Genomic DNA, 23,119 nt, shown 5'->3' with positions numbered 1-23,119 from the left:
AAAACCAGCTAATGGGGTTCTTTCTAGAAAGGTACTTACTACACAAAGTAGTAGGTATAAGATGTAAAATATCTATTGTCTCTATGATGAAAGAAATACTTAAAAGACTCAGAAGCATGCATTAATATACACTTAAAAGTGTAAACTATCATCCATCACCTCTATTTTATACTCTCCTTGGAGTTAGGAAGAACTTTTGGGAGAACTCATTCACAAGTCCAACATGTAGAATTAGGTCTATAGGCTTTAGGACTAAGAGTATCAGTGGGCTGTTGGCTCAGGGTGTCATGTGGGAGTTTAAAGGCTAATGCCATTTTGAGGTGTGTTGAGAGGCAGAGCTTATAGCAGAAAGGAGGTGATTGACCCATTGTTCTGTGCTCTGGACAGTCTCTCATCATGGAATGTTGTATTCTGGATACTACAGTTTAGAAGTGATGTTAATAAACTTTAGAATATCCAGAGGAGGATGACTGGAATGGTGAAGGATTTTGAGTCCACAGGAGGATTGGCTGAAGGACCCAGGGATACTTAGCCTAGAGAAGAGAAGAGAAGGTTATTGTGGAGAGAGGAGTGGTGGTAGACATGATTAACTATTGTAGAACTAGAATCTGTACTGTGTTTTGGTTCCAAGGTAGAAGAGCAAAAAGGACTAGGTAATAAAGGTTAAGTGACTTGCTCAGGATCACACAGCTATAATGTATCTGAGGCCAATTTTGATCCCAGGATCTCCTGTCTCTGAGCCTGGCTCTCAGTTCATTGAGCCACCTACCTGCTCCTATCTTATACATTTATGGAAAAGGGATTAGACTTGTAGATAATGCAGGTTCATTGGAAAGGGATTTGCCATTCCAGCAAACAAAATCTCATTTTCCTTCCAGGGGAGTATAAGTCTTTAGTGTTATAGTATAAGTGAAGGAGCCTATAATCACTGGAGTGACTCTGGGTGAAAATGGGACTCAAAAGTTTTGTTTAGAGCAGCAGTGAATCCTTTATGGATTTTTTACATTTTCTGTGATGTGAAATCAAAGCTGACTTATACCCTATATATATATTATTTCCATAAGTACCTGGGACATTGAAGGCATTATTTCCTCTTTTTCTCTAGATGCCTTGGCAATGGAATGAGATCATTCTCCTTAGAAGTCTTCAGATAGAAACTGGATGGCTGCTTATCAGTAGGGCAATTCTCTTGCAGGTCCAGGTTGACCAGATGGCCACTTTGAAGGTTCCTGCCAACTCTGAGACTGCAGGAAGTCTGCTTTCCTTCCCTCTCAGTAGTTATCCATGGTTGTTTGCCTTAAGTGAATGACTATTGGCCAAGCTACCAAAAACGGTGAGGGGTAATGAGACATTTGCAGCTTAGTGTTAGCTTAGGCTTTCCCAGTGATCCCCAACTAATACCTAAAAAGAATAGAAAATCTCATTAAATCAAAATCTTAAAGACTCTTATCCTAAAAATGGATCAGGAAAAAGAAGCAAGAAATCCCCTGCTGCTTGTGAGGAAATTGAACAAGCATTTAGAAACACCCTTGTTGATGATTCAGTCTGTGAAGGGTCTAGAAGTGACTCTCCTGCTTTGGACAGATTTGTGAATAATTTACCATGAAGCAGGCTGTAGCTTTCCTTCTATGACTCTAGAGTTTTCAGAAAACAACCAAGAAAAACTGCCGAACCAGATATTCTTACCTGATAATCCCTGAGTTTGGTTTCTTAAAAAAACACCTGATAACTGTTTTTCAATATAATTGGTTGGTTTCCTTTGTAGTCCTATGTATTTTATTTTATTCTTTCCAAAATCTTTTTCAGAGAAGGAGTCTATGGACTTCCTTAAACTGTCAAAGGGATTCATGACACAAAAATGGTTAAGAACCCTAGCCCTAGACTAATAAGTACATTGAGAGGTACATCTCTTGTATTCAGTTGTATACAACTCTTCTTGACCCATTTGGGATTTTCTTGGCAAAGATAATGGAGTGGTTTGCTATTTCCTTCTCCAGCTTATTTGACATATGAGGAAACTGAAGCAAGCCGGATTAAATGGCTTGCCTAGGGACATACAGCTAGGAAGATTTGAACTCAAGAATCTGAGTCTTCCTGACTCCAGGTTTGCCACTCTATCTCATTGCTGCCTCTTTAATGAATATCATTACTGTGACCTCATTAGTGCTAGTGCTTCCTCTAATAATGTAATCCACAACTCATTCCTTCCTTCTCTTCCTATACTATTCTTATCTCTTTCCTTCTAGATAGCCTCCATAAAGGATCTATCTAGAGACCTCATGGCATTCCTCTGAGTTGCTCCTTCCAATACTTTTGTCAATATTAGTCAGATGCTCAGATTACCCATTCTTCATTCTCACTACAGGACTGGTACTTATGTTTTTTCCAGTCATATATGTCTTCTCACCAGAAGTATTCAGCTCTCAAAAACATCCCAGTGCTGCCAAAACCAGATTAAAATATAATTGGGAAAGAAACCCCTTACCTTCCATCTTAGTGTAAATACTGTATATTGGCTCCAAGGTAAAAGATCAGTAAGGGATAGGCAATGTAGGTTAAGTGACTTGCCCAGGATCACATAGCTAGAAAGTATCTGAATCTAGAGTTGAACCCAGGACCTTCCATCTCTAGGCCTGGCTTTCAATCCACAGAGCCACTCAGCTGTCCCCTAATTAGGAAATGTTTAACCCAATAAATAAAAATACAATACAGTATAGCGTAAGAGTTAAATTAATGTGTAATACTTCAAATATTATATTTTTAAAGTTTATTATCTGACAAAATAGAACCACGTAATTAAGTTTTCTACTTGCTCAAAATGCCTGCTCCACCAAAGCTACCAAAGAAAAGAGAAAGGGAAAGAGAGCTAGACACAGAATTCCACCCAATTTATCTCCTATCTACATCAGCATGTAACAATAGGAAGTGAATGGGCTCCTGAGAATCATAGTTTTACTGGGACTCATAATTTTTAGGGTAACAGATTTCATTTTCATAGTAGGCAATGATAATTTGTGATTTTCTAAGTCAATATGAGTTCCACAGTGATCTGTTTTTATTTGAGTTCAATCTCTGTGCTATTTCTTGATTTATTGTCCACAAATCATCATAAATAATTGAGGACATTCTCCCTACATTTATCATCAATCAACAGTTAGTCAACCAATATTTCCTTTATGAAAAAGCTCTTATAGCCTCTGCCCTCAAGAAGCTTACATTCTAAAGGGACAGACAGCATGTATACAAACAGTGCTAGAGTCTGAGGAAAAAAACACAGAAATAAGAGTCTCTATATCTCTTATGATTCTTCATATCTGGGTTCTTTAGAGACAAAGGAGTTTGATCAGTCACAGCCCGAGAGTCCCTTATGAAGAATATTATGTAGAAAGGTGACCTTTTATTTCAGGGAGCAGTCCATCATGCAAACATTTATTAAACATCAGTTCTGTGGAGATAGAAAGACAAAAATAAGAATGGCCTCATCCCTCAAGAAGTTGACATCCTATTGGGGAGAAATGAGATGACATATACAGAGTAAATACAAAGGGATTTTGGGGAGGGAAGGCATTAGTAGCTTGGGGGCATTAGGAAAGACTTTATGTAGGAGATAACACAGGAGCTGAGCTTTGAAAGAAGCCAGAGGGTCTAAGAAGTAGCATTGAAGAGAGAATTCCAGGAATGGGAACAATGTAGGCAAAGGCATGAAGATGGGAGATGAAAGACAACAGCAAGATGGAAGACAAAATTCATGAAAGGAAATAATATTTTATAAGGTTGAAAAGATAATTTGGTGCCAGGTTATGAAGACCTGCTAATCAATCAATCAATCAGTCAATTTATAAGCATTCATTAAATGTTTGGGGTAGCTAGGTAAAGCCATAATGTATAGAGAGTACCTTGCCTAAAGTCAAGAAGATTCAATTTCTTGAGTTCGAATCCATCCTCAGACACTTACTATCTGGGTCACCCTGTGTAAATCACTTCACCCTGTTTGCCCCAGTTTCCTCATCTGTCAAATGATCTTGAGAAAGAAGTGGAAAACCACTCCATATTTCTGCCAAGAAAACCCCAAATGGGGTCATAGAGAGTTAGATGTGATTGAAACAGAGAATATAATAAACAGTGAATAAATAAAGATAAAATTTACTATGAAAAAGTGAAAACAGTCCCTGCCTAGCAGAAGTTTACATTCTAAAGGGAGACAATGCAAATATTAATAGATTCATAAGAAGAGAAAGAGAGAAGGGTACAAGCATTAATTAAGCTCTTACTGTGGACCCGGACCTGTGCTAAGTGCCTTATTACTATTACCTCATAATCCTAGCAGTAGGCACTATTATCCTCATTTTACAGTTGAGGGAATTGTACGATTTCTTCTGTGGAAGAGAAGATTTGAGGGTGGGGGAGATAGGAGAGCTTTCTTCCATTATTAGGAGGACTGTTATGTGGAAGAGGGAGGAATATACATTTTCTCAACTTTTCTTCAGGGTCAAGCTTCATCATTACAATCTCCTATGTGGTATTTCATTTTTAAAGTTATTAGGTCCCCTCTGCTGTGCCTCCTTAAGAGTGGGGACTGGCTTCTCCTCTTTCTTTGAATGTACCAATTTTAGCACGTAGTGGTCATTTAATAAATGCTAGCTGACCGACCAACTGACTTAACATTGTTGTAGTTTTGGTGTGCTCTGCTTGCCCCAAAGAGAACTAGGATTATATAGGTGCAAATTATAGAGAAGCAGATTTAGAGTTGATGTCGGGGAAAATTTTTGTAATGACTAAAGTTATTCTGAAGTGGGATAAACAGGACCAGCTGGCCCTCAGCACCCTTCCAGCTCTGAGATTCAATGGAGGGGAGGCAGTGAGTGAGTGCCAGTTACTCATTATATAGTGGACAGGGGAGAACTATGCCTTTCCCTTCATTCTACTTTGTTCATATATTTCCAAAAATGCATTGGCAACCAAAGGAAAAAATAGAATAGAGAGAGAGACTGGACCTGTGGGTAGCTAAGTGGCACAGTAGATAGAATGCTGGGCTTGATGTCAAGAAGACTTGTCTTTGTGAGTTCAAATTTGGCTTCAGACACTTATTATCTATTTGACCCTGGGTCAATCACTTAACCTTGTTTGCCTCAATTTCCTCATCTGTAAAATGAGCTGGAGAAGGAAATGGCAAATCTCTCCAGTATCTCTGCCAAGAAAACCCTAAATGGAGTCATGAAGAGGTGGACAAGAGTGAAATTACTAAAAGACAAAAATTGTTAGGAAGTTCTTTATCAAACTTATATTTTATTCTTTATAGTATCTACTCAGTGCTCCATGCCAGTTCCATCCTCAGGTGCCAACCCAAACAAATTTAATCCTTCTGCCACATTCCAGTTCTTCAACCATTTGAAGCTTGCTCTCTTGGTCCCAATGTGCCCTATTTTTCTTTTCTCTGGGTCAAACACCCCTCATTCCCAAGAGCCAGACTTGATGCCAGGAAGCCATAGAGAGATACAGTGACTCTTAGTGAGTCTCTCTGACTTTGAGATGTAAGAAAAGTATCAAGAATGCTAAAAGTTAAAATGAACTATATATTTGCAAGGAATGTCAAGAGTTCCTCCTATAGGATCTGACACTGGCCCTGGATTAAACACATTATTGTCAGTGACCTGAACAAAGGCATTGTTGACAAGTTTATTAAATTAACTGATGTTATTAAACTAGGAAGGATAGCTAATACATTGAATGACCATCGGTGTCCAAAGAGATGTCAACAAATAGGAATCATGGAGTAGGTATGAGTCAATATCCATTCAGTTGGAAAAAATCTGGGAGTTTTAGTGGACCGTAAACCAATATGAGTTGACATGCCACATGACAGCCAAAAAAACCCAAATCCAATTTTAGATCATGTTAGGAAGACCCTAGTATCTTTTAGTATGGGCTGAATTTCTTTGTACTTTGTTTTTGCTCTGAATATAATGACTTTATTTTTAAATTTATTTTTATTTTTCTAGGTATACTGATAAACAATTTTTGACAATTATTATGTGGCATTTTAGAATTCATATTTTCTCCCTCCCCTCCTCAAGGTGGCAAATAGGGTATACCTGTACTTTGATGTAAGACATATTTCCATATTGCTTATGTCATAATGGAAGACATATCACACATACAATAAAACCCTCATGAAGGAAATAAAGTTTAAGATGGTGTGCTTTGATGTGCACTCAGTCTCCAACAGTTCTTTCTTTGGCTGTGGAATTTTCATTATGAGTTCCTTGTGGTTGTCTTTGCTGACAGTGTTTTAATCCTTCCCAGTTAATCATGCATGATATTTCTGTTACTGTATATGTTGTTGTCCTGGTTCGGCTCATTTCACTTTACATCAGTTCATATAAGACTTTCCATGTTTTTCTGAATTCATCCTGTTCATCATTTCTTGTGGTATAATAGTATTCCATTACAACCATATATCACAACTTATTCATCCATTTCCCAAGTGATGGGCATCCCCTCAGTTTCCAATTCTTTGCCACTCATAAAGAGCTGCTAAAAATATTTTAGTACAGGTAGGTCCTTTTCCCATATACCTGATCTCTTTGGGATACAGACTCAGAAGCAGTATTGCTGGATCAAAGGATATGCACAGTTTTATGGCCCTTTGAGCCCCGTTCCATATTGCTTTCCAGAATGGTTGTATCAGTTCACAGTTCCACCAGCAGTGTATTAGTATCCTAATTTTCCTACATCCCTGCCAACATTTATCATTTTCCTTTTTGGTCATGTTAGGTGATATGAGAGATATAAGGTGATATCTCAGTTATTTAATTTTCATTTCTCTAATCAATAGTGATTTGGTGCTTTTTTTTCATATGATTATAGATAGTTTTAATTTCTTCCTCTGAGAACTGCTTTTTCTTATCATTTAACCATTTTTAAACTGAGGAAAGTTTTGTATTATAAATTTGATTTGGTTCTCTGTGTACATGAAAATCAGGCTTTTGTCAGAGAGACTTACTATAAAAATTTTCCCAAATTTATTGTTTTCCTTATAATTCCTATAATTTCCTTATAATTTTGGTCTGTAGAAAAACCTTTTAATTTAGTATAATCAAAATTATCCATTTCATTTTTTCAAGTTCCCTATGTCTTGTTTGATCATAAATTCTTCCTTTATCTCTGTCTGACAAGTAAGCTTTTCCATGCTCCCCTAATTTTTTTATGGTGTCATCCTTTATTTCTAGATCAAGTATCCATTTTGACTTTACCAGTTATATGGTGTGAGATATTGATCTGTGTCTAGTCTCTGCTATACTGCTTTCTAGTTTTCCCAGCAGTTTTTGTCAAATAGTGAATTCTTTTCCCCAAAGCTTGGGTCTTTGGGTTAAACACTAAGGTGTTATGGACTTAATGACCATGTGTTGATTACCTAATCTATTCCATTGATCCACCCTTCTATTTCTTAACCAGTACCGATTGTTTTGATGATCACTGTTTTATAGTATAGTTTGGTATCTAGTATGGTCACACTATTTTTTTTTTATTCATCCTCTTGCTATTGTTGAGTTTTGTTCTTCCTGGGGAACTTTTTTTCCCTAGTTCTATGGGTGATTTTATTAATGACACACAAAATAGGACCCTATGCTACAGTAGTGCCTTGGACACAAGGACTGGAAGTGGAGCATGAGAATCCTAGAATAGGGAAATAGATTGAGATTATGGGCATCCCAGTGGTAGAACCCCTCTTTTGACTTGAGATGAAGATTCATGGCTTTCCATTTTACTCCTTTGGAGGTCATATAGACCATGAGATCTACTACATGGTTGTTATAACTGTATTCATTGTCATACCAGGAAATGAACTTGACAAAATGATCATTAAGAGCAATGCCAGCACCAGAATCAGAAGTAGAAGTATAGGTGTCACTGTTAAAAGTCACAGGATACAACCTGGTTGTCTGTGTAACCCAAGATACCCTTTAAGGGTCTCTCTAATGCTTGCTTTTCATTCCTTGATATCATCATATTTGGCAGATTTCTCAAGGTGGCAGGACATATCCAAAATGGATGCTGGGAGTAGAAACATAGAAAGTCATGTCTGTGAGCTTTCCATTTAACTTAGAGATGACTTTGTCCATAGCCTTAGAAGCAAGGGCAATGTTTTGGACAGTGTTTTGCCAGCTTGCCAGAGGGACAATACACCATATTCTGGGTAACAATAACAGCATGAATTATCATTCCATATTGCTCTCCAAAATGGTTGCATCACAGTTCCATCATGCCAAAGTTGTCATGAATGATTTTGAGTAGAAGGCTCAAGTAGCTGGTAGCACAGGAAATATTACTGATAATCTTATGGCAATTATCATATTTCCTCTGGTCCATTCCCATCTTAAACAAAGAAGCATCAACAGAAAGGGCAGAGATAATGATACTCTTAGTTCTACCCATTGTAAGGGGGAAAAGGGGCTATTTTTATAAAAGGGTTGGACTGGATTGTTTAAGAGTGTGGTTGCCAGGAATTTAATTAATTCCAAAGAGATTTATTTACAAATTGTAGAAAGAGTGAAGTAAGAAATCAGAGAGAGGATAAGGTAAGATATCTAGCCTAAATGCTAAGTAATTTATCTCCAGCCCCCTGGCTCAACCCAGGCAGGGGAGTTTAGTCCTCTAGAGGATAGACCTCGGGCCCTTGTAGCTCAGGACCTGAGGAAGTCTCTTCAGAAAAATCCAGCAGTTAAGAATCAGCTTTTCACTCACCACACATCAGTCCAAAGAACAGAATCTCAGGTTCAGTCAGCAGATCCTTCTGCCCCTCTTCACCAGCCTCAACTTGAAAACATGAAGAATTGAATTTTCTTCAGGAAGTTGTCACTCCCTTTTAAAGACATTTTCTCTTGTATCACTTCCTGTGCCTTTCCCTAATTTTATGTCTACCAATCACAGTTGACACTATGCTCTAGGACTACCCACAAGGCAGTCAGTCGATTCTGATTTGTCACCCACTATCACATACATGGGTCACAGACCTCCCACTCAATGATTAAGTGGGATGTTTACACTTTTGGTGATTAGATCTAAAAATGGGCAGATCTCCATACTCAACTTTAAGTAGAGTGTTCTAAAAATAGTCAGGGGTTACAATTTAATCTTCACAATCAGGGGAGAGTTAATTAATTTCATTGTTATAATCAGGGGACAGTTAAATTTAATATTCACACCATCAAATGAACTTTAATCTTTCCCATGGCAGTAAAGACACCAGTAGACTTTACTTGCACATATTTAGTTCCTGTATCTACACATTTACTATTGATAGGATTATGCTCCTGATCATTTTCTCATTGATTACCAGCTTTCCATTCTCAACCTTGATAGTACCTTTAAATTTGCCATGGATTAAATCATTAAATTATATTAAACAATTTAGTTGATATCAGTGAAGGGCTCATTGATGATGTCTACTCCTCCTAAGACAAATGCAGCTCTTGTCACTAGGTACCCAATATGGCCAAATTCATCAACTCTCACTTTCATCATCTCATCTCAGGGATGTATCTATAGAAGTGGATTCTGGCACCAAGGCTAGGAGACAAGCTGGGAGCTTCTCTCTGTACTTTTCACCTTATTACCCCATATCTGAAATACTTAGGAAAGATGTTGAAATATTGAAGAATATATTTTAGAATGTGGCCATGGTTGGTGATGGATCTTGATATTCTACCATATGGGGATCATTTGAATGAATGCTATGTTGCCCATCCTTCTTGTCTTTCTAATGACAACTCCCTTAAAAGGCTCTTAAAATGCCTCTCCTGGAAGCACACCTCCTCAATCAAAGCTCACCCTAATTGATATCTCCATGCAAAGTCCTTGTGTAGACTTCTGGGAAATGTAACCAATACATTTCCATCCAGTGATTGAGGGTCTTTCTCAATCCTTAGCATTATGATCACATGGCATCTAGCCATAGACACTCCTCTGTATCTGCAAAACTGACATATTTCTTTGTTCTTCCTTTTTTCAGCCAAGTTTGGTTCAGTGAGAATTGGCACCAGAAAAAAATACCCCAAACACTCCAATTTCAATAACCTCATTTATACTCTAGTTTTTGCTTGATTTGGGGGCAGCCAAAAAAGTCATTCAGAAACGAGGCAGTTTGCAGAACTAATTATAGATTCACTGATTTTCTGAATGCACAGATGGTTGAGGTAAAAACCACAGAGGAAAGAGAGCTGCCTGCTAATTTCATGGTGGCCATTAGTCGCCTGGCCCTTACTTAGTGCTCTAACAAATTCTGCTAGACATCTTGTTGGCAAGCTCCGGCAGCAATCTCTTAGAAGGAGAGGAGAAGAGGGGGATGTATGGGTCAGCATTTCCAGGGTACTTTCCAGGAGGTGAGATATTTCATCCCAGAGATTTTAGAGGTGGTGAAATAGGGTTCCCAATAGCAACAGGAATGAGTGTGGCTTTGACATCATACACAGAGAGTCTTAGTCTGTCATCCAGCTAGAGGTGAGATCTGTGAATGAGGATCATGGTTATGAGTAACATTCTTTGGGGTAAATGTGTGAATCATGTTACTACCAGGCTTAAAACTTTTCACTGCTTCCCCACCATAGTAAGGGGTTTCTAGCAGGGCATAACAGAGCAAGCTGACAGCATGAGACCCTGCTGATCAGCATTGCACTCAGAACTCCCAGGAATGGGACTGGAGAGAGTTGGTGAATTCTGGTAGAGTGAGACTGCTTTTCTCTAGCAGTCAAGAGAGCCCAGGGGTGCTCTCTGGTTATTTCTGGGATTTGTAGGGACAAAAACAACAGGGACCCAAAGAAATCTCACAACCAAGAGTCCTTCTTTCATCCAGACAGCAGTCTCAGGATGAAGAGTCCTCACAGGATTCAGGAGGGAATGAGGATTAACACACACATAGTCTACCGGTGTGCGATAATCTCTCACTCAACCACTCCTTCAAGATGGTCCAATTTACTGACAGCTCCAAAGTCTCTTCTCTTCAGAGAGAGACACCTCCATTCCACTCCACTCCACTTCACTCCACTCTGTCTTCTTCCAGGGAGGCACTGCCATTCCCAAACTGCCTCTCAGCTACTCAGTGCTTTAGAATGTTGACCCAGTCCTTGCTCTGTGGAATCTTGGTTTGCAGCATCCCATGCTGTCAGCCTGCCTTGTTATGCCTTGCTAGAAATCCCTTACTACACCTCTCACCCCCGTTAGAATAAAGTCAGCTCTTTAGCTGATCATGGAAAGGTCTGTCTGTAGTTCAATCTATATCACTGGATTTCTTTCTCCCTATCTAAAATTGGTCAAACTAGACTACTTAACATTCTTCAGAAACTTCAAAATTTCCCATTTCCCTAACTTTGCCCATACCATGCCCTCTTCCTGGACTCCCTCTGAATTTCTAGTTTTTTAAATTGTACCCATTTTTCAAGGTTCACTTTCTTTTCTTTTTTTTAAACCCTTACCTTCCATCTTAGAATCAATACTGTATATTGGTTCCAAGGCAGAAGAGTGGTAAGGGCTAGGCAAGTGGTGTTACGTGACTTGCCCAAGGTCACACAACTAGGAAGTGTCTGAGTCCAGATTTGAATCCAGGACCTCCCTTTTCCAGGTCTGGCTCTCAATCCACTAAGCCACCTAGCTACCTACCCCTTTCTTTTCTTCCTTCCTTCCTTTCTTTTTTTTTTTTTAACAACCCATACAGTCTCTCTTGGTACCAATTCTAATACAGAAGAGCAGTAAGGTATAGGCAATGGAAGTAAGTGACTTGCCCAGGATCACATGGCTAGGAAGTATCTGAGGCCATATTTGAACCCAGGACTGCCTGTCTCCAACCCTGGCACTCTTATCCCCTGAGTCAACCAGCTATGTTGGAAGGTTCACTTTCAATGTCACCTTCTCCATAAAGCTGTCCTTGATTCTCCTAACTGAATATGACTTTCCATTTCTCAGAACCATCATACTGTAGTTGAAGTAGTTGAGTTTTTTGTTTATTTAAAAAATATATTTTATTTTTCAATAAATGAGCATTGATTTTTTTCTTCATCTTGTCTTCTTTTCTCACTGAAAAGAAAGGAAAAAAAACCCCTTGTAACAAATATGTATGATAATGCAAAGCCAATTCCTTCAGAAGTGGTATCCAACATGCATTCTCTCATTCTGCATCTTAATCGATCACCTCTCTTTCAGGAAGTGGGTAGCATAGTTCATCTTCAGTCCTCTGGAATCATGGTTAGTAATTGGATGGACTAGTTCTTGTCATTCAGAGTTCTTTGGCAATCTTGTTATCATGCAAATTATTCTCCTTGATTCTGCCCACTTCATTCTGTATCAGTTCAGACAAGTCTTCTGTCCTTTTTAAAATAAATGTTATCTTTATCTATACATAAGTTTTCCAAAGATTCTTGTTGTCTCCCTCCCTTCTTCCCTTCCCCTTCCCAGAGTTGATAAGCAATTCCACTGGGTTATACATATATTATCTCTCACTCAAAACCTATTTCCATATTGTTTATTTTTGTAAGAGAATAATCTTAGAAAACCAAAACCCCAAAACATATACCCAAATAAATAAGTGATGAATCTCTATGTCTTCATCTGCATTTCCACTCCAACAATTCTTTCTCTAGAGGTTCTTCCATCCTTTTCATTCTTTCTTATGGTGCAATATGCCATTCTATTCATATACCATAGTGTGGTTAGTAATTTCCCAACTGATTGATGCCATTCCATTGTGTTTTATTCTTTCTGATCCCTATGGGATCTTGTCTTGTATTGTCTTGGCAATGACACTGGAGTGCTTTGCCATTTCCAATTAATTTTACAGATGACGAAACTGGGATAGACAGGGTTAAGTGACTGGCCCAGAGTCACACAGCTAGTACATGTCAGAGGCTGGATTTGACTTCAGATCTTCCAAACTCCAAGCATGGTACTCTATCTACTCTATCCACTTAACTGTCTAGGTACATAGTTAACACTTGATAAATACCATCATTCATTCTGAATAAGTAGCATTCATTTAGGAAGATGAGTAAGGAAAAGAAAAAGACATAAGAAAAATGAAAAAACTAATATCAATCTAATAATTTGAGTAGAGAACAGATTGACTTTAAAAATATAATGTAAGCCTTAAAGGATGTATTTTATCTTCTCCTTTTGGAGAAACAAATTGGTGTTCTATAAGTTTGTGGCCTGCCATGGACTAGATGGCATGGGTAAGGTTAGAAGATGTATATCTATATTTTCTAGGGTTTAACATTATCTTATTTACATAGTCGATGCTTAATAACTGTTTGTAGTTACTTAGAAGCATTATGGAAGGGAGGATGGAAATTATCTCTGCACCTCTCTTTTCACAAAGTGGGTGTTTGTAATAATAATAATAATAATAATAATAATATCTTAGCTGTGTGACCCTGAGCAAGTCACTTAACCCAAAGAACTAGCCCTTACTGCTCTTCTGCCTTAGAATCAATACTAAATGTAAGGGTTTAAAAAATAATAACTAAACCATAAAATACTTTCCTTATGTAGTAGGAGGATTGGCCAGCAAGAGCCCGGTCCTCAGGACATGGTCTCACTCTTTCCTGGTGAGTTGCCCACAGCATGTGTAGATTTTCCCTGCCTAGGAGTTGGCTTCCACCATGATGTCTCAGGGCGGTAGTGCTGGACGATGATGAAAAGCCCCTTCTAGTTGGCTTCAGGGCCAGTCAGAGTGATGACTAAAAAGAGGCTGAATTGGATCTAAGCATGAATACAAGGTTCTGGGGATGATCTCTTGTTCTCTTTCTTGGCAGCTTTCTAGGAAGGGGAATGCTATGAGCTACAGGAGAGGGGAAGGGCTATTTCTTTCAGAGTTGGCACATGTTGCTTCTACCAGGCTCTTGTCACTCTTAATAAATGAACGGAACAATTGAGTCAGTTACCATTCCATGAGGGCAATTCCTGAGGTATGCTGTGCCCTTGGGCTTATTAGGGACAGTGGGAGAGGAGTCTTGCTCAGATGCATCTGACTGACTTCCCCTTTCGATTATCAGAAAGCTGATAGACAACAGGAATTGGTCAGTGAGGTCCCAGCTGTACAAACATGGCGCACGTCTGGAGCTGAGACAGTCTGCCAAAAATGACTCAGAGACCCAGGTGTGAGGGCGAATGCTTATAATCCCTGCCACTGGGGTAGGCTAGGCTGGAGGAACATTTGAGCTCAGGAGTTCTAGCTACAGAAAGGCTAAAGCTAATTAGGTATTTGCAGAAAGCTTCACACCAATATGGTAGTCTGCTTAACAGCAGGAACCAGTATATACTGCCTGAGAATGGGAGGACCGACCTAGTTTGAAAGTTCAAAGGTCCAAGTTTCCATGCGGATCAGCAATGGGATTGGGCCCATGGGTGGCCAGCCTGGGTGAGAAAGGGAGATCTGGTCTCAAAAAAGAAGAGTAAAGGAGAGGAGAGAAGAGAAAAAGAGAAGAAAAGAAAAGAAAAGAAAAGAAAGGAGGGGAGAGGACAGACTCAGAATGCAAAAAAAAATAACAACCCTCAAGTCTTTTGAATGATTACAGTAATATACATACATGCATACATACATATACACACAGATGTATATGTTGATAGACTGATGATTATTTAAGGAATACTAATTATTATTTAGGAGGAAAGGCAGCTATGTAGTAAATAGAGGGCCTGCACAGTTTAATGGGCTTGGTGTCAGGTAGAATTGAGTTCAAATCCCCCATCAGATACTATGAGCTATGTGACATTGGGCAAGTCCTTTAACTTGTCTCAGCCTCAGTTTCCTCAGTTATAAATGAGAGACTTAGGGTAGCTAGGTGGCTAAGTGAATAGAGAACCAGGCCTGGAGATAGTCAAATATGGCCTCAGATACTTCCTAGCTCTGTGACCTTGTTCAAGTCACTTAATCCCACTTGCCTAGCTCTTACTCTCTTCTGTCTTGGAAATGACACAGTATTGATTCTAAGACAGACGGTAAAGGCTTAAAAAATCAAATAAAATGAGGGAGTTGGACTAGAAAGCCTCTAAAATCCCTCCCAGCTCTAAATCTATGATTTTATGATCCTTGAAATCAAGAAAAGCAGAGTTCAAATTATATCTCTCAATCATACCGATTATTGCCACTTACTAGACTCAATGTTCCTAAGGAACATGCTGATCTGCGTGAATGGAGAGAGAGATCAACGAAGAGGGTTTTTACACTAGAGAGTTCCCATTCTAAAAAACCATGAGTTCAAAACAAACCCAAAATTTGAGACATGCAGATGGTGTAGGCTAGTGTCTTAAGAAGGAACAAAAGGTATATAGTCTCTGGCTCGATCATTGAGGATTTCCACGAATGTGATATTCTTTGTGCAATGATAAGGACCATCCATAGTCCTGCAATCAAGGTGTTAGTGGAGTTTGCCAAATAGTAGCCAAGGACACAAAGGTTCTGAATTCCAATATGGCGGAGGGGGAGTGGGTGAAAAAAGGAATAAACATTGGAATGGAGTCTACTGTGTGCCAGCAGGCACTGCTAAGGACTTTCATGATCTCATTTGGTCCTCAATGGTTGTCTCTGGGCCAGATGTCAAAAGGAACTCATTGGAGCTTTGCTTCTTCTTTAGATGGGCCATGTCAGAAACAAGGGAAGCAAAGTCCTGGGAATTTGGGAAAACCACAGAGTCCAAAAAGGACAGCTGGAATGTAGGAGTGGCAGGACAAGAGGAGTATTGGGCTTTTAAGCAACACATTTATTACTCGTGTTGCTTTTTATAGCCTTAATCTCCCTTGTTATGATTGCAGTTACCAGCTGCTGTGAGATTGGGTTTTTTAATGGACCATATTTATAGCCAGTGATTTGGGTGCTGGTGACTACATTATTTCGATAGCAGAGGGCCAAGTTAACAATAGCTAAAGAAGTTCTAGGCTTAGTGGGCTTCTGTCAGACCCTGATATTTGAATCTTTGTTCAGGGAGAGTTCTTAAACCCGTATCACGCCTACCTCCTTTGGGAATGAAGTTCCTTGAATCTTCCTTCTATGCTGTAGGCAGCAATGCAAGCCAATTATTAAATTTTCAGTGTGCACATTTACACTCCTGAAATCAGCAAATGCTACAAACCAAGACTTGATTTATTTTTTATTGATTGCCTAGACTTAAGAAAGTGATGGAGAAAATAGCAACAATACAGATTAAATTTTAAATGTAAGGGGTATACTTTTTTTTTTCCAGGAAGCTGGTTGTTAATTATTTACCCATATGCCCCTGGCCGGAGAGATTACTGCAATGAAAACCAGAGCTAGGAAGGAATAATTCTGCTGTACTCTTCACTGTTTAGAACATATCTGGAATATCGTGTTCAGTTTTGGGTTTCACAATTTAGAAAGGCCATTGACGAGCTGGATAGCATCCCAAGAAAGACAACCAGGATGGTGATTGATCTTGAGTTCATGCTCTATGATGATTGATTGATGGGAGGAATTGGGAGAAGACAAGACAAGACTAGGGCGGGAAGTAAGTGATAGATGTCTTGGAGAATTTGGAGATCTGTCAAGAGGAAGAGTGATTCGATTTGGATGGTCTAGCCATTGAAGGCAGAACTGGGAGTGATAAGGACAAGTTGCAAAGAAGGTTGTCTAGACTTGATATAAGGAAACACTTCTGAAAATTAGAGCTATACCAGAATGGAAGAGAAGGCTGTGGGAAGTAGAGGAATCCAGGGGGCCCAGTGGATAGAGTGCTGGGGACCCAACTGGAATCAGGAAGATCTAAGTTCAAATCCTGATTCAGACATGTACTAGTTGGGTGAGTCTGATCAAGTCACTTAACATCTATCTGCCTCAGTGTTCTTAACTGTAAAATGGGGAAAATAGCACTCACCTCCCAGAATTCTCTTGGGAAGCAAATGACAAAAATTTATAATGTGCTTAATATGGTGTCTGACACATGGTAGGTGCTTACTAAGTGCTTTTTTCCTAGTGGGTTAACTAGTGAATAGAAATCTTCAAGCAAGATCTAGGTGACCCTTTTTAGGGAGGTTATAGAGGGGTTTCCTGTGGGATGGGTTGGAGGAAATAATCTCTGAGGTCCCTTCTAATTCATAGATTGAGGTCTGGCTGTGTTGCCCTCTCTTACTAAGTCATCCTCATAGATTTATAGAACCACTGAATGGTTAGAGCTAGAAGGAACTTTACAGACCCTAGAATTAGAGTATTTAAGATGGAGGTGACTTTGGAAGCCATTTGGTCTAAACCCCTCATTTTAAAGATGAAAGAACTAAATCCCTGAGAGGTTCAGTGATTTTTCCAAGCCCATTGGTAATATAGGTTGGAGATAGGATTTGAATTCAGGTTTCCTGACCCTAAATTCAGGGCTTGTTCATCATACCAATCATTTTGAGTCACTTGGAACTTTCATTTAAAACTTTGCTTCTCTCAGGCTGCCTTACTCTAATTGGAATCTTGCGATATAGTGCTGGAAGGGACCTCAGAGGCTATCTAGCCTGATCTTTTCATTTTATTGATGCAGAAATCTGGAACAGAGAGCTGACTTGACTTGCCCAGTATCTCACAGGTATAGAAATTAAACCCAAGTCCTCTGACTCTTCACGTAGAATTCATTCCTCTGGTCTATCTTACCTAGTAAAGGAGCTAGGTAGTGCAGCAGATAGAGTTAGGAAGACATCTTTCTGAGTTCAAATCCACTTTTGGTCACTTGCTAGCTATGTGTCCCTGGGCAAGTCACTTATCCCATTTGCCTCAGTTTCTTCATCTGTAAAATGAGCTGGAAATGGCAAACTACTCCAGTATCTTTGCCAAGACAACCCCCAATGGGGTTATGTGGAGTCAGACATGACTGAACAAAAAACAAGATCTTGCTAGTACTGATAGTTGCAGAATGTGTTACTTTTTTGTCTCTGTAAAAGGATAAAGGATTTCCCAGATCAGTGACCTGAAGACTATGGAGGATGGTTTGGATTTACTGCTTTCACTACCAAAAATCCATCACTTTCTTCTCTTGTTCCATTTGAAGAAAGCTGATATAACCAGAATCATAGATTTAAAGCTGGAATAGACCCCAGACTTTGAGTCCAACTCTCTCATTTTACAGATGAGAAAACTGAGGCCCAAGGATGTTAAGATGTTGGCTCAGATTTATACAACTAGGAAGTTTCTAAGGCAGGATTTGAACCCAGATGGTCTTTGCTCTGAGTCCAGCGCTCTATCCATTATTCCAACTGGTTTCCTTTATCACCATCTCTTTCCTCCCTCAGTAATCCACAACATGTCTCTGCTACTCACTACAACACCCCATTCTTTAGGAGAGTAAGATTGGTTCAAGACAGTGATTTAAACCTATAAGCAGCCATGACCTATTAACGACTTGGACCACCAACCAGAATCTTGTAAGACAGAGGGGAGATCTAAGTAGTTTTTGTCAGCAAGCTGATGGAATGGTCTAGCAGTCAGTCAATAAACAGTTATTAAACATTTGTCATTGTGTTAAGCTTTGGTCAAAGGACAGCTGCTAACAACCACAATAATAATAACTAGTGTTTATAAAGTACTTAAAAGTTTGTAAGGAGCTTTATAGATATCTAATTTTATCCTTACATCTGGAAGCTAGGTATTACTATTTCTATTTTACAAATGAATGGAGGGAATGAGCTTATATTAAATTCTGTATCCAAGGGACTTTACAAATATCTCATTTGATCTTCACAATAATCCTGGGTGGCAGATGTTATTATGATCCCCATTATGCAGTTGAAGAAACTGAGGCAGAGAGAGATTAAATGACTTGCTGACAGTCACCCAGCTACTAAGATTCTGACGCTACATTTGAATTTATTCTGTACTGCCTAGCTGTCTCTTGACCTGTATGGGCATCTGGACTTTCCCAGAATCCCAGAATCTCAGAATCTGTGTTGGAATGGATTTCATAGGTCATCTGCTCCAACCTTGGGCAAAAGTCTTTTCTACACCATTACTGGTAAGCGAGTGGTTATTTAAACCTTGCCTCCATATCTTTCATGGGAGGGAATACATTATCTCCCAAGGAAATCCATTCAACTTTACTCAGTTGTTTTTCTAGTAGAGTCTGACTATCTGTGACTTTGTTTGGGTTTTCTTGGCAAGGGAGTGGTTTGCCATTTCCTTCTCCAGCTCTTTTGACAGATGAGCAAACTGAGGCAAATAAGGTTAAGTGACTTGTCCAGCATCACCAAACTCGTAAATGTCTTAGGCTGGATTTGAACTCAGGGAGATGAGTCTTCTGACTCCAAGCCTAGTGCTCTATCCCCTGAGCCACATTGCTGCCCAGCTTCCCATCTTCATTCAAGTTTGGGACTTCTCCGATTATAAGGAAATGTTTACTTTCATCAAGCATGAATGGATTTCTGGAACTTACCTCTAAGTCTCCTGGTTTTGGCCTCTGGGGCCAAGCAGAACAAGACAAATCCATCTTCCACAGAGCAGTTCTTCAGATACCAAAAGACCATGATCATTCCTCCCCTAGGTGTGACATGGTTTACCTTTGACTCCATTGTCTTAGAGCCAAGCCCATTATAGTTACCTCTCCTGCCCCATGCTAGGTTCTTTAGTACTCTGAAGGGTTTGGGGTTTGCTGCTAGCTCAAGCCCCCACCAGTTGTGTTCTCTCCATTCTTACAGGCTCAGTGACTAGCACCTCAGTTCCATTTAAACCCCTAATTTGGGATCAACTTTTATAAAAAGGGATATTTATTTCAAAGATATAGCAAGAAGAAACATTTCTCTCCAGTACTTGGGGGAAATATTTCATTCTCTACCCTCAGTCCCTGGAGTGTGTATGGAAATTAGACTCATTGCTTAGTGCGTTTCCTGTATTTCCTGTAATGCTAGTTCCACCAAGTTCAAGTTCAAAGCCAAGCTAGGCTAGCCAGAATCCTTAGACCATTGCTCCTCAAGGCTTTCCTACTGAGCAGGCTGCAATACCTACATTGTGCTTCTGGACTCCTGGATCCCTGTCATTCTCTCTTCCTGTACACAGACTAGAAAAGAAGGAAGGCAGAGACCAAAGACTCAGGCCCATTTCTTGGATTTTCATGGCCTAATGGTGGAGGATTGGGAGAAGAAGTGGCTGTCTTGCCCACTGAGGATGAAGGAGTCACTTTCACATTCAAACTTAAATGCCAACAAAGCCCCAGGAAAAAGCCTGATGGTGCTCAGTTGGACTATTTTAAAGATGCAGTCCATTTGAGCTAGAAAAATATTGCTCTCAGACATGTGGTAGAACGGTCCCATATGCTCAAGTGCTCTAGCCTCCCAGAAGCATCTTCCAGGTGGAGAATGCCATCTTACGTGGTCTAGGAACCCTCTCCATTTCGTTTTTTTAAAAAATTAAACCCTTACCTTCCGTCTTGGAGTCAATACTGTGTATTGGCTCCAAGATAGAAGAGTGGTAAGGGCTAGGAAATGGGGGTTAAGTGACCTGTCCAGGGTCACCCAGCTAGGAAGTGTCTGAGGCCAGATTTGAACCTAGGACCTCCTGTCTCTAGGACTGGTTCTCAATCCACTGAGCTACCCAGCTGCCCCCCTCCTTTTTTTTTTTACCCTATCCATTTCATAAGCCTTCTCAAAAGCTAAACATCCTTGGTTCCTCTAGACATCTCATAAAGTGTGAACTCTAGGCCCCTCACCATCTGGGTTGCCCTCCTCCAGCTATTATATGCCTTCTCAAAGTTTTTCCTAAGATGTGGTTCTAGAACTAAATATATTGTAGGGAGAAAATATGGTTTCTGATTTCTGTGACTTTGCAGTGGCTGAGAACAGCTCTTAGCATCTTTGCATTCTGTTATTCCTGGCATAGGATGAGTGCTTAATAAATGTTTGTTGGATTGAATCTGGCAGGAAATCCAACTGTATGCTATATATGTATAGCCCAGTCCTGCTGCAGGGTGTTATGGACTATAGGAAGACTCATGTATCTGGATGGACAATCGAAACAATCAACTTAATAAAAAATAAACAAATCTTTCCCCTATATCCCTCTGCAGATAAATCAATCAAGAGAAATCCTTCTTAAACCCTTCCATTTTTTTCTTTTTTTTTAAAAGATGGATGCCTGCAGAGATGAACACACAAGTGCTTTATAAGTCTTAAGGCATCATAGCACTGTGGGAAGAGAATGATAATTATTATTAGGTGATACTAAGGGAGATGGAATTCTGAGTGTACAGGACAATCGTATTTCTTGTTGATTTGGGCTCTGGACTTTTAGATTTATTCAGCATCTCCCCTCTGAAGAGAAATCAGTCCTAATTCAGGAAATAATAATTAATAATCACTCTTGGGAGAAAAAGAAAATACACGTTCCTAAAGCCTGCTCCACTAGCAAGGTATAGTATAATTATCAGTAAAGATAATAATCACTTTCTTCTGTATAGTGCTTCGAGGCACTGCCTTTGAGGTAGTTCTGTTGGGTAAGTAGTACAGACATTCTAATACTCAGTTTATAGTTGGGCATTTCATGGTATAGTGAGTAGATACAGAGCTAGCCTCATGTCAAGACGATTTGGATTCAAATCCTACCTCTGCCACATCCTAACTGTTAGACCCTGATATAGTCATTTGAGTTTATGGTCCACAGGAAACTTTCTAAAAATTAGAAGTTACAAAAGAATGAAGATAAGCTGTTAATCCACAATGGTAGAAAGAATTTCCAAGCTGGGAGTCCTCCATGCCAATGGAATCACAAGTCTATACAAAAGGGAATAAAATAATCTGCATTGAGGAAACAGACTCAGAAATAAAGTGATTTCCATGTAGTCACACAGGTACCAAGGGTTAAACTCTAAGAACCCTTCTACCTCCAGACCCCTGAGCGCAAGATGCTGATTCAAAGCCTTTGCTTCTGAAAAGTTTTCTATATTTGACCAACAGAGGTCATGTTGATTGGTAAGGTTAATTGGAATAGGATTAAGTATATCTTTGATCAATTGTCGAATTGTATCCGGGGACAGACAATTCATTATAACTCTTTGGATTTTCACATTTTAAAATGGAAAAGTAAAGACCTTACTATGCGTGATCTTGAGCATCAAAGGCTCCAAACCATCTTTCACTTTAGTATAACTGAAGAATAATGAGACACCATGGGGTAGTGGACTCTAATCATATCTGGAATCCCAATACTTGTCTCTAATATTTCTTAGATCTCTGGCAATGGACAAGTTATTTAGACTTGCTGAATCTTGGTTTCTTTTTCTATAAAATTGGAATGAGAATATAAAGAGAAGGGTCACTGGGATGGTTTAAAGCCATGAGCTTTTATCATATGACAGTCAGTTGAAGGAACTGGTGGTGTTGGGTATGGAGAAAAGAAGACATCAAGGAAATCAATGGCCCTCTTCAAATGTTCGGAGAATTGTTGGGTGCTGGGGAATTAGACTTGTTAGGTCGTACCAGGAAATGTCTTGATCTTGTTGTCATAGAAGATTTCCAAACCATTAGAGAGATCCCAAAGGGAAATGGACTGCCTTGGAAGGGGCAAGATGGTAGATTCCCCACATTGTTGGTTTTTAAGTAAAGGCTAGATGACCATTTGTGAGGATTATAGAAGGAGTTTATGCTGGAGGATTGGGTTGGACTAGACCACTGCAATCCCTTTCAACTCTGAAATTCTGTGATTCTGGGAATACCCACTTCCCAGGGATGATAATCAGGGTCACAGTGAGACACTTGGTTGTTCTTAACACCAAGTCTGATACTCTATCCTCTATACTACATAGTTGCCTAATAATAATAATGATTAATGATAACAATGATGAGAGCTAACCTGATACTTTATGGCTTGCTTGCAAAGTTATCTATATTTTCTCATTTGATTCTTACACCTCCCTAGGAGGTAGGTGCTATTATTATGTACTATTACATATTAACATATATGTTACATATAATAACATGTTATACATGAGGTAATTGAGACAGAAAGATAGAGATCAGGTGACTTTCCCAGGGTCACACAGATAATAAGTGTTTAAGGCTAGATTTGAAATCAGATCTTCCCAACTACAAGTGAAGCCCTTTCTTTTTAACATCCTTTTCCCCTCAAGGACCTAAGTGTGCCTATTAGGATAATGCA

General features: G+C 39.4%; 1 protein-coding gene across 1 annotated transcript in view; it reads left to right on the top strand.

The window, feature by feature from the left end:
* KIAA1549L (KIAA1549 like) overlaps window positions 1-23,119 on the top strand; it is a 365,855-nt gene that overhangs the window by 82,807 nt on the left and 259,929 nt on the right. The gene's annotated exons all lie outside the window — the stretch shown is intronic.

The sequence above is a fragment of the Monodelphis domestica genome, chromosome 6 (assembly GCF_027887165.1).
Source record: "Monodelphis domestica isolate mMonDom1 chromosome 6, mMonDom1.pri, whole genome shotgun sequence".
Taxonomy (NCBI): domain Eukaryota; kingdom Metazoa; phylum Chordata; class Mammalia; order Didelphimorphia; family Didelphidae; genus Monodelphis; species Monodelphis domestica.
The sequence above is the reverse complement of the archived record's forward strand: the minus strand, read 5'-3'. Positions and strand labels throughout refer to the sequence as shown.